This window comes from Microtus pennsylvanicus, chromosome 13 (assembly GCF_037038515.1).
Source record: "Microtus pennsylvanicus isolate mMicPen1 chromosome 13, mMicPen1.hap1, whole genome shotgun sequence".
NCBI lineage: Eukaryota > Metazoa > Chordata > Mammalia > Rodentia > Cricetidae > Microtus > Microtus pennsylvanicus.
This window is the reverse complement of record NC_134591.1, coordinates 15,455,818-15,468,891: the sequence shown is the minus strand read 5'-3', so window position 1 is coordinate 15,468,891 and position 13,074 is coordinate 15,455,818. Positions and strand designations below refer to the sequence as shown.

Below are 13,074 nucleotides of genomic sequence, written 5' to 3'. Positions count from 1 at the left end.
AATGAAGATTAGGGTTTATGTAGCACATCATTAGTGTGCCCATGCTGTGTAGTTGTTCCAGAACTTACGAAGAAACAAATGTGGTTTTATGGAGTCCTAACTGTAAGCCAGTGAGCTGCGTTCATTATGGCAGCCATCAGATTTTAGCATAAAGCTGGGAACTGATAAAGATGGGAATTTTTTCATCTTGATCAATGCCACATAACTAACTGGATTGCAATTTGTCTTTGTTTTCAGATCCTAATTTTCAATCTTCTGTTCACCTCTAGTGTTGTGTTGACAGGCATGCACTGCCTTGTAGGATGGTTCCTAAGTTCCAGCCTAAGCTACCCTCTCCTTAATAAGATGGTTTCCCCTGTTCTGAACATCCAAAGGCAGTATATCTTTGTGATAATGATTTCCAGTATGTACAGTGTAAAATGTCAGCCACAATTTTTCCACTAAATGAGAATTTCTCACTTACTTTATACATTGACCTATGTATTCATATAGGTAAGAAACACCCCATCCTACTATGGCCAAAGTAGAGGTGAAGAGTAGTAGATAGTAATCTAGATATATTAAATCTCTATTTCTCTGTACATATTCTTGACTGCACAATTAAACATACCAAGGCCTACTTAGTTACTAAAACCTCAAACTAACAATCATCTATTATTCATTTTTTAAGTCTCTGCATACATCTAATTCATCAAGTCCTGTTGATGCTATCTTCAACATATAGTCAAGTTATATCCACTTCTTTCCATTGTAGACTGCATGTTGATCTAAACAACCAATAGCTTTAATAATATTTTATTTCATATTCATATATGCACATGTATTTTGATAAAATCCAATCCCTTTACCTCCCTAGCTGCCACATCGATTTGGCCCAAATTCATTCTCTCATTTTTTAGAAATTAATATATGTTGAGCCCATCTGTATTCACACGGGTGTGTTGTCATCTGCTGGAGTGTGGGTAGCCTCACATAGTTTCTTGTTCTTTGGATGGTGACATTGGCTTGTGTGTTTCTCTATTAATTGCCATCACTCCAAAAATGAACCGTCTTTATGAGAGTTGAGAAATGTGCTATCTGTGGGCATATGGAAAGAACGCAGGGAATATCTTATTACTATGTGCATTTGGCTGAATAGTAGTAATAGGGCTTCCTCTAGGACCTGTGACCTAGTCAGACTCAGACTTCGAATACAGTTAACAGCACAAGACATGAATTTGATCTGTGGAGCAGACTTGCAGTACAATCAGAGGTGTTTGATGGCTTTCATAAGGTTTGTGCCATGAATACACCAGTGGTTATGTCTTACCACTACAGCCACTATTGTATTTGGTAATTTTAAAGGTCCTTAGTGTTAGTTATTTTTCCCCATACTCTCCTCTCTATCCTTTCTTCCAAACTCAATTTAACCCTTTCTGTTCTATAATTTTCTGTTTTTCTTCTACTCCCATTTATGCCTTTGCATTCTTTCATCTTTTCTTTGAGCATCCCAACAAGTCCTATAGTAATCTTTTTTTTAATCTTTTATGAGTACTACAATAGAAATGCATATACCTGAAGATACGAAGCCAGTTTCCACATATGAGAGAGAATGAGACATTTGTCTTTTTGGTGTTGGTATCTCAAGATGATGATTTCCAGAGAATTTCATTCCCTGGTGAATTGCATACTTATTTACAGCTGAATAGTATTCTGTTGTGTATATGAGCCACATAGTTATTATTGATTTATCCATAATTGGCACATAGGCTATTTCAGTTTCTTAGCTATTATGAACAGAGCAGCAATGGACTTAACTGAGCTGGTGGTATATCTGTAGCAAGATAGAGTTCATTGGGAATAGACCAAGAAGTAGTATAACTATGTCATTTCATAATTATTCATTGCTTTTGTAGAACTTCCACAGCAATCTACATTATGACAGCAGTGAATACATTCCTTCCTTTCCCACATTCGTGCTAATATTGGTTGTAATTTTTAAAAATCTTAGCCAATCAGACTAGGTTAAGATGATGTCTCAATTCACAGTCATATTTTTTGAGAAAGTTATATTTAGTTTCATGCCACAAATTTTATTTTGTTTACTTTTTTCATGCTAGGTTTTGTAGTTTTCATATATCTGAGACACAGACTCTCTGCCATGTTTATGGCTGGAAAAGATCCTTTTCCATTCTGTAAGCTGCCTCTTCACACAAATTATTGTATTCTTTGTTCTCCAGATTATTTTTTATTTCATGAAATCCTATTTGTCAATAGTGGTCTTAATACTTGCCCTATCAGTATCTGGTTCAGAAAGGCATTTCCTGTGCCTATAAGTTAAGTTGTATTCCCTACTTTCTCTTCTATCCTATTTGAGGTATCAGGTCTTACACTGAGGACTTTGATCCATTTGAAATTGAGTTGTAGGTAGGGTGAGAGACAACTAATTTTTATTCTTCTGCATGTGGCTTAAAAGTTTGAACAGGAAATATTTGTTAACAATGTTGTCTTTTCTCCAGTGTTAATTTTTGGTGTCTTTGTAAAAACTTAGGTGAGTATAAGAATGTGCTCTTATATCTGGGTTCTCAGTTCTATTTCAATTAATTATATATCATCTTTTAATGTCACCATCATGCTTTTTAAAATATAATCCTGAAATATAATTTGAAATATAGGATGACAATACCCAGTCAGTGTTCTTATTGTTCTCCATTGTTTGATTATTCTAAACCTTTTCTCATACCATATGAATTTGGTATTATTCTTTTGAATTTTGTCAAGTGTTATGTTGGAAGTTTTATGGGAATTGGGTTGAAACTATAGCTTCCATTTAACATAATGTTTATTTTCACACAATTACTTATCCATGTTCATGGGAGGTCTTTCCCTCTTGTATCTTTGATTTATTTTCTCAGTGTCATAATGGTTTTATTGCACAAGCATGTTACTTTGTTGGTTAGTTTTATTCCAAGATCATTTTTTTTTCTGAAGCACCTGTAAATAAAATCTTTTCTTTATTTCCTTCTTGGTATGCTTGTTCTTGGTATACAAGGATGCTACTGATTGTTGTGTATTAATTTTGTATTCTGCTATATTGCTGAATGTTCTTATCAATTCCAAATATTATAGTAGGCCTCTCTATGATCTTTTAAACATAGAATCAATAGTGTGGTTTTCCTGGGACTCCTAACAGTGATGACTACTATATCTATGACTCTTTTGCTTGTTCTTGGGATTCTTTTTCCCCTTTTGGGCTGCGTTGTCCAGTCTTGATATGAGGGCTTTTGCCTTGTCTTATTGTATTTGTTTGTCTTGTTTGGCTCTCCGTCTCTTAGAGGCCTTTTCTTTTCTGAAGAAGCAAAGGAGGAGGAGTGCAACTTGGGGAGATGGATGGGGAGCTTGGAGGTGTGGAGGGAAGGGTCTGTAGTCAGAATGTATTATATGAGAGAGTAATCTATTTTCAGTTTAAAAAGAATCATGTTATTTATAAACAAGGGTTCTTTCAATTTTTACTTTTCTATTCAATTCTTTACTTGTATATTACTCCTCTGTCTATGGATTCAAGGACCATGTTGAAGAGGAAGGGAAAGAGTGGGTATCTTTGAGTTGTTCTTGATTTAATTGAAAAATATTTCGCATTTTTCCCATTTAACATAATGTCAGGTGTTGGTTTATTGTATATTGCCTCTGTTATATTGAGGCATTCCCTCTGGTGCCTAGGTTTTCCTTTTAATATTAGGGCATATTGGAGCTTTTCAAAACCTTGAAGTTCTGTTGAGTTGCTTGTGTGCTCTCTGTAGTTGAGTCTACTTAAGTGGTGGATTACACTCAATGATTTATGTATGTTAAACCTTCCTTGCATTTGTGAGGTGGAGCTGATGTGATTGTGAAGGGTAATCTTTGATACTCTGTTAAATTTTACTGAAAAATTTTTGCAAATATTTCATTGTAAATATTTATTGAGAATTGTTTTTGTCCCTGTACAACATTAGGGGTATTGGCCAAAAGATCATCTTTTTCACCAGGTCTTTATCTATTTTGAATATGAGGGTAATCTTGGCTTTATAAAAGAACCTGTAGCAGCCTTTTTTTTTTTAATCTTACATGAAATTTGAAAAGTCCTGGCACTACTTCTTCTTTGAATTTCTGTAGATCCATGTCTGCTGAATCCATCTGGTCCTGTGTCCTTTTTATTTGGGAGATTTTTAGATTACTGCTGCTTTCTTAGTGGTTTTTGAGGCTCTGCTTAAATTATTTGCTTCATCTTGATTGAATGTTGATAGGTCATAGGCTTTTAGAAATTCATTCATTTCTTTTAGATCTTCCCTTTTAATGGAGTATAAAATTTCCTCAATATCTTTTGTAATGCCTCTTTTAACTCCAAGTTTATTAATGTGACTATTTTTTTCTTTTTCTGTTGGTTGATTTAGCTAAAGATTTGTCAGTATTTTTAATCTTTTCAAAGAACCAACTCTTAGTTCTTTCTTTTATTTTTCTTTTGTTCTGTTCAATCCATTTCAGCCCTGATTTTTTCATTTCTTCCAGTCTACTATGTTTGGACATTATTTACTCCTGCTTTTCCAAGACCTCAAATTGTAGCATGCAATCATTAATATGAGAGCTCTCTGGATATATTTTTTTTTATGTAGGCACTTATTGCTGTAGACTTTGCTCTGAGGGGTGTCTTCTTTGTGTCCTGTAGATTTTGGAATGTTGTGTTTTCATTTCTACTCAATTCTAGGAAGTTTTTAATTTGTCCCACCTCCTGATTTTAATTCAGTAATATGCTGTTAAGGCTCCATTAGTTTCTGTGTTTTCAATATTTTTCATTGCTTTTGATATAGAGATTGATTCCGGTATTGTCAGTACTGGATGGCATTTTCAGTTTTCCTATATTCAATTAGACTTGTTTTATAACTTCATATATGGTCAATGTTGAAGAAATGTTATAATCTTCTGGAAATATAATACATATATTTATATATAATATGTAACCACAGATACACACACACCTATATTTTATATATATATATCTTTATTCATATATATATATATATATATATATATATATATATATATATATGAGATATATAAAAAATACATCCAAACAGGATGGAATGTTTCATAGATGTCTATTGGATCAATTTGGTTTGTGATATTATTTAATTTCAAAGTTTCCTTGTTTAGTTTTTTTTTTCAGTTGTCTTGTCTATTGATCAGAGGCCATAGTGAAATTACCCACCATTACTGTCTTTGGTTTGATCTATAGGTTTTTTTTATCCAATAATATTCCTTATATGATATTGAGTGTCCCTATGCTTGATATGCATATTCTAAAATTGTAACGTTCTGTTGGTGGGCTGTTTCTTTGATGAGTATGACATGAAACTTCTTACCTCTTGTGACTAATTTTATGAATCACTACTAAATTTTGCTTTAAAGTTTCAAGATGTATCTTGTTTTACACATTGCCACTTTTCTATATTTCCTGATGATTACCACTTTTTATTTAAGAGAAAAATGCAAATAGTATGTACCTATCATTTAAAACATTTCAGCAGTTCTTCAAGATTCTAAAGCTAAACACTGCCAACTTTATGGTCTTCTGTAACATGAGAGGCCTGCTTGTTGGGGTTTCTGTCCTGCCTGGTACCCCACAGAGATCTCCGTAATTTATAAAACTGATTGGCTCATTAGCTCAGGCTACTTATTAGCTCTTTTAGCTTATATTAACCCATTGTTCTTTTCTATGTTAGCCACATGGCTCGGTACCTTTCTTAGCCAGGTAGATTACTTCCTGCTTCTTTGGTGGTCTGCACAGGAGTGAGAGGAATGGGCTTTCTCCTTTCCAACATTCCCCTGTTCTTATTGCCCTGCCTCTACTTCCTGTCTGGTTCACCTACCTATACTTCCTGCCTGGCCAATCAGCATTTTATTAAAATACATGATTGACAGAATACAGATAATTCTCCCACACCAGTCTTCCATGTTGTCTGTATTCTGATTCCACATACCTCTCCAGGTTTATTTGTATCATTCTTTTCTATGTACTTACTTACTAGTAATACTTTGGCTTTATTTCTTTTGCTTACCTGTGAACTCCTTTCTTGCCAAACTGGCTTGCTCTCTATCATTCTGATCTAATTACTGACTGGCCAATTTAAGCATTTGTCTGCTGAGCCAAATCTCTGTTTTAGTAATTGAAATTAGCTTCTTCTATTTGTTTGAAATTATCTCATTCTCTTGTGTTTAGCTGAATATGCAGTTTCTTTCATCTTCTCCATAACACAGCATAGGACGTAGGAGACATATACATGGTTATCAGCTTCTCTGAAATTCCTAGAATAGCACAGGAGATGTGGCTGGTAGCAATGTACTTCTTTAATAAACAAAAGGATTTGCTGAACAAATGATTTAATGAAGTCTTGAGTAAATTATCCCTTATTCTTTATAACTGGTAATATTATAGTATGGTTGGTTCATTTGATTTATTACGTGGTTAAACTTTTTAATACTATGAAGGAGATTAGAGGTATGTAGGTTGACTATCATAATTTTCATAACCTAAGGTAAAAAGAATAAAAAAAGAAGAGGGTTTATAAAAATCAAAAGCTCTTCAAATTCTTGGGGCAACAGGCACCCAGAATGCCAGCTGAAAACCTAGGCAAACCCATTTGTTTCTGATCAGAGTCAGGTTCATTCTTTGGTTTGATATTTTCATCTTCCTCTGTTTGAATCAGGATAGGAGCAAATAAAATTATGACTTTGAAAGCATTTGGCAAAGAACGTTAGAGACTAATCCATTCAGCAATAGGACTGGCAGAAGAAAATTTGACTGGTTATATAGGGAGAATAAATTCACAGAACATAGCATGGTGAAGAAGAGAAAGGGTGTAGCAGAATTGTTATCTCTGCTGATTATAGTGAGTTCTTTAACACTGGTGTTGTTCATATGACTGCCCCTCAAATGATGTGATGTCATCTTCTGTGATTTCTTGTACCTATGCACCTGTGGAATACACACAAATGCACTTAAAATAAATCTTAAAAACATAAATGTCATATTTACATATGATGTCATAAATCAAACTGAAGTGACTCCATTCACATACTCCTGCTGACATGTTTAGAACCCCAGAGTTGTAATTCAGCCAGTACCTCAAGACATCTGCTATTTCAGAAGCATAGCAGGGATTCTTCTGATTCTCAAAAATAAACAAGGTCAAGGCATGACCACAACACAGGGTAAAATCAAATTACTAAAGTGAAAATACAAAGTATTGACAAAACTTCTTGTAAGTAAAGCAATTTCTTTTCTGGCTATCAAGATAAGCTTCAACATGGAGACATCATTTAAGTTGTCTCTGTTGTAAGGTTGAATACTGAGGTAGGGCAAAGGGATGAGCCAAAATATTGTGAAAAAAAACAAAAGGAGGGAAGTAACAACTAAGATTTTTAAAAAAGGAAAAAGGAAGGAAGGAAGGAAAGAAAGAGAATGAATTAGGAAAAGTGAGGGAAGGATAAAGGAAGGAATGAAAGAAAAAAGGAATGAAAAAAGGTTAGATTGAAGGAAAGAAGGAAGGAAGGAAGAAAGGAAGGAAGGAAGGAAGGAAGGAAGGAAGGAAGGAAGGAAGGAAGGAAGGAAGGAGAAAGGAAGGAAGGAAAGAAGGAATGAAGGACAAAAGTTTTAAGAAAATTTTTATGGGAAATAGATTCTAAAGATACACTCTTAAAAGTCAAAGTATAGGTGACTGAAGACACTGATCATTGTGGTATTTACTTTGGCATCTTTTGTGAAGATCATATCTTATAAAAGCAATGCATATGGCATCAGATCTCTGTGTTAGGGTCTTTCAAGACATTGTTCATGCCTGGACCAATACTGTTATATAAACATCCTGGGATGTTACCTACCCTTAAAACATATGTGTCTTAAATTTTTCTGCATACATGTTCCTGAGAGATTTCTAGAAATAATTTTAAAAAACGATAGATTAACTATGCTGGTTCTAAAATGGTGACGAGAGAATACATAAAAAAGATCAGACCATCTATTTCTTTAGTTGTTTAATTTTGTTCATAAAGGTTTGCAAAGGGGGATATTAAACAATTGGATTTTTATAGTAGTCATGATCACATTACAACAATATTTTTTTTTTCAGATGATGGTACCTGTCCATTAACTGAACAACTGAGGTGAGTGCTACCTTCTGCTTTTCCTCCTCCATCTTTTCTGCTTTCTCCTTCTTTTCTCCACTTTCTTCTTCTCAAATATGTATGAAATTTTTTTCTTGTAAAGTTTAAATAATTTTATTTGCTTACATTAATTAAGGTTATGCTATTACGTAAGTTTTTCTGCAAGAAATCCACAAAACATTTTATAGTAATATATTTTGTCTTTTATCTTCCTCCATTTCCTTAAAAATACGATTTGGAAAACAAGATTAACAACAGAGAATGCTGTTTTCAGAGAAATTTTCCACTTATTCAAGCTACAACAAGTCTTTTAATTAGAAAACTGATTCATCTCATGGGAAACAATCAAAATATTCTGTAGTGTGTGTACCAATAGAAAAACACCTAACACTTAGTGACACAACCGTGCTTTCTTTTCTCTACTAATTTATAATATTCAAAGAAAAAAATCTCATGTACCTCAGCTTATTTCATTTACATCCTAATTTAGATAATGGTTATCGAGTATTAATAATCAAGTCATATTTCTTATCAACTTAATTCATCTCATCAAAGTTGCTCTTTTATCAGTGATATTGAATTAACATGGCATCATTGTACTTCTACATACCACTGAACTTGCTTTGAGAATTTTCTTCACTCTGCTGATTAGCCTTCACTGCTTGGATTTACCTGCTTAGACTAGATTAAGAAATACGGTTTTATTTTTCTTTTAACCAATGCAATACATAGGAAGAGTAAAGTAGGATTCTTTAATAAAGGCTCTCTCTTTCTTCATCCTAAATTTCTTGATATAAAATGAGATGGGCAGAGTAGAAGCAGAGGAGAAGGAAAATAGGATGAAGAAAAAGTCTGCATAAATGTTAGGTTAGAAAAATGAATAAATGTCAACCTATATAAGATGCTGTATGACATATGGTGTAGGAAACAATAGAGTAGAAAAGTTATATATTATATCAGAGTATCTCAATAATAATAGCATGAGAATTGCCTAAGTTAACTTTCTAAATGATAGTATTGGTGAGATGAATGTAACATTGAGCCCAAATTTGAGTTAATTCCTAGGTGATGTCAAAGTCACTAGTCTAATGAGTACATTGAAAAAAAAAACCACTTCAAATAATTCTCACCTTTTCTTCCTCTCCATATAAAGAACACTAATTTTCACATATTTGACTTGGTTTCATTATTTTATTTTTTAATATATTTTATGGCTCTTTCTTCATTATGAAAAGAACAATACTGGACTAGGACAAGCTGCCCAGTTTTGGTTAAGCAACAGGAAAAGGCATGGGTATGAACTAGCTCCCTCATGCCCACTCTCACTCTCATTTCTAGTTAATCAAGGGCAAACGTAAGGATTCTCAAAAATCAGTTTCATTGAGTGAAGTAGTACTAAGTGAGTGAAATATAAGATGACATTTAAACAAATTCTCATACTGCAACCTATTGAAAGGTGCTCACATCACTGTACTGCAATACCGAAAGTAAAAGCAGTGCTAACAGGGAGTTAATAATCTTAAGCAAGCAACATTGCTATCAGTGCTATGCTTGAGATTACAGTGCTTTTTGTTTTGCATAACACTGCTAATGGACAAGTTTGCTACCAGTCTGTTCTTACAGCTTGTTCAGATCCCAAGAGGTAAAGCACAAATAAATAAATAATGTTGTGTTAAATAGATTCCCTTTCTCCCCGGTGATGGATATTATGGACATCTGAAATGCACTAGCTTATAAGCAGTTTTGTCTTAGTGTTGATGTTGGTGCTGATAGTTGGGGAACCTGTCATAATGGGAGTAATGACTGTGATAATGTCATTACTGTAACTGCTGTCATTCATCAAGTGCTGCTCAGACTCAGCCACGCTGATAAATTCTTCACATTGATTATTTTATTTAGTTCATTCCATGGCCTGTAAGATACTACAATTATTTCTCATACTATCGAAATGGGAATGAGGAAAATAAACAATTCACCAGAGTCCATATCAAGAGTATACAATAGGTCTGACTTCTATCAATCAGTATTGCTCAATGCACTAAACCAAACATCTATGTGCTGTTCTCAGAATCATGACAATGTAATTCTAAGATCATGATTATCATGATTCTGAGAACAGCACATTTTATTGAACAAATACTTTATTTCCTCAGATGTTGGTAGGTCCCTAATGAGGCCACATCTAATCCCCCAGAGAGAACACTCTTCTTTATGTGTCCTCTCTTACTACCCAATAGGACATATTCCAGAGGCATTTCAAGTGCCCCTTCTTTCTAGCTGAATAGCCTGGTTTTCATGTAGTGCACAGGTCAGTTCACGAATGTTCTAAAGAACAAGCCTAGTGTAAGTGCCTCTCCTTGTGACATATTAAGTGAAATAGTGGAGCTAAGAATCAATGTAGAGAGAGACTGTACAAGATCAAGAATACCTGGAGACATTGTTCAAACTCTGACACTAGAGCCATTGACTCTGATCTTTTAGTACATGGTCAGTTTCCTGTAACTGTGGGAGCTGCATTAGTGGTCTATTGCCTTGTTGAAACTAGTTAAGAAGAGACAGATTGTGTCTTCCTTGGAGAAGTTCAGGGTTTTTTTTAGTCATTATACTTTAGAATAATACATGTACAGTAGAACTAACCACTTTATGGTGTTGACTGTGGTTGGTATTGTAAAGCTCACACAGGATAAGCTATGTAAATATTCTGAATTTCATATAAATGACTTGAATATCTAAGTTTTGGTTTCCACAGGCGATATCAGTCCTGGCCCCTGCAGATATCTCAAGGAGTAGTAGTTTTTATTACATTAGTGCATCCACTCCCTGGGAGGGTGTTAAAGTGAAGACTGAATAATAAAGCAGGAGCAGGCATTATGGTTCATGCCTTTAATCATTCCAGCATTCTGTAGGCAGTGCACCTGCCTGGGAGGAGAAAGCATCTTTGTAAATCTGAGGCCAGTCTGGCCTACCGAGTGAGTTCCAGGACTGCCAGGATATGTAGAGAATCCATGTCTCAAAACAAAACAGAAAGCGGAATTAAACGATATTGTTGAGACCACAGATAGTTTGACCTATGTGTTTACCAATGGCATTTGGGCCATCTCATAACCAAGATGAAATATGTTATAGAAAATTCAATATTGAGAGAGGCGACAAGCCTAAATTTAAGGGATCTGGAGGCATCTAAAGGATTCCTTGATAGTTTGCTTAAAAATCTGCCTGGATTCAAAGCAAAAATGCTGGACTGAAGATTTAATGACTAGTTTTCTATTTATGCCTAATTCAGGAACCCCTTTCATATATACATTGACTTACAGGTAGGGAAATGAAAAGCCAGTTATTTTGTGCTTGTGTTGTCACATCCTGTCTCAATATTATCCTGCGAGACAATGTAAAAGACACCGAGTAAATTCCATATCTGAAAGATTCAGAAGACAAAAGACAGTTGCTGTTACCAATAGCCCATCTGAAATGTGGAGCCCCTATATGAGGAAGTGAATCATTTTGCAAATGAAGAAGCCCATATCCCAGTTGTCTTGCCCATATGACATAACTAGAGAGCAGCATCCTGCTTACTCAGAGCTCTGTCTCTGTGAGCAGGCCACCAGTTTACCTGGCTCACTGAGAGCCAAGGAGAATCTTGATTGTCCAGAATGACCACAGAGAGCTGCAGTTCTGCCTCACTGCTTCTCAAGGCATTTCCCAGCATCTCCACAGAGAACATCTGTCTTCAGGACTATAAATCTAGTATTTTACCAGCACTAAAGTTTCTCTATTGCTTACAAGTGGCAGGGATCAACAGCCTACTCCCATCACTTAGGGACTAACAATGTGGAAAATTGAGTGAACTCAATCTTATTGCCTCTGAAGGCTTCTCCCTGTGAACCAGAGTCATCTTCGAAATTCAAAGCAAATCCCAAATAAGAAGGGAGAAAGTAACAAATTGCATGAGTAAAAAACCCACAATTTTGCTTTTTTTTTAAAGAAGAAAATGAACCTAGAACAGAGTTATTCTATTTTAGGTAAAAAGAAGATGTATTTTCTATGTTGACCCAGTGAGTTCTGTTTTAAGAGTCAAGAAAAATTTCATCCATCTTACTCTAAATGGAAGAGAACTGACATCATAGTACATTAAGCAGGCATTTCTATGTTGCACCAACAAAATAATTGGGCACCTGTATAAATGCGGAATCACAAGGACCGAATTCAAATTTTGTGTTGCAATATAGATAATTGTACAATCAAATAGATACTTTGATTAAAAACATTGTATATGTAAATTTTTCATTTGCTGGAGTACTCATATTTTGGTATGTGCATACATAATTAGAGATTTCTAATTAAGGTTCTCTAGTGGCAGAAATAACCTGATACAGTGGATTTCATGTTTTACCTATTAGCCAAAAATTGTAGGTTATTTTATTTTCAATCATCATATGGCTGTCATTTCAAAGATTACTTTATCCCTTTTATAGATACCATTTAAAATCAGAATACTTTTTAGCCTCTTTTTTGAAACCTAGTTAAGTGATTTTTTTGCAAAATATTACGACATATCTTATGTTAAATTGCCTTCAATTTGAGCATTCATTCCAAATAGGAAGTCAGATAAATTGGTAGTATAGAGAGCATGCCTGTCAGCCTTCCATCTAGTCATTATTTTCGGGAGCATTTTAGCATTTCTAAAGTAAATCAATTTGTGCACTTCAAATGATCTGTTTACCATCAAGACAACAATGAATGGTATTTCGAAGAAAGACAATCTAGTTATCAAATATTTTGATAAATTCCCACTTTGCAATCCATACGCTTCATTGCAAACCTCATTATCAATAATACTTCTATTGACTTACTATGTGCAAGCAACAACCATATATAACCAGCTTGTGGGTAGTTACTGTG

At 34.5% G+C, this 13,074-nt stretch overlaps 1 protein-coding gene across 28 annotated transcripts in view; it reads left to right on the top strand.

Moving 5' to 3' along the window:
• Positions 1–13,074, top strand: part of Ptprd (protein tyrosine phosphatase receptor type D) — a 2,195,185-nt gene that overhangs the window by 1,162,569 nt on the left and 1,019,542 nt on the right. For 27 of the 28 annotated variants that reach the window (XM_075945536.1, XM_075945537.1, XM_075945568.1 and 24 more), the window contains one exon: positions 8,142–8,175. The exons of the other annotated variant lie outside the window; for it this stretch is intronic. The gene's annotated coding sequence lies outside the window, so the exon portion shown is untranslated. The remainder of the gene's footprint in view (positions 1–8,141; positions 8,176–13,074) is intronic. 28 annotated transcript variants of the gene reach the window in all.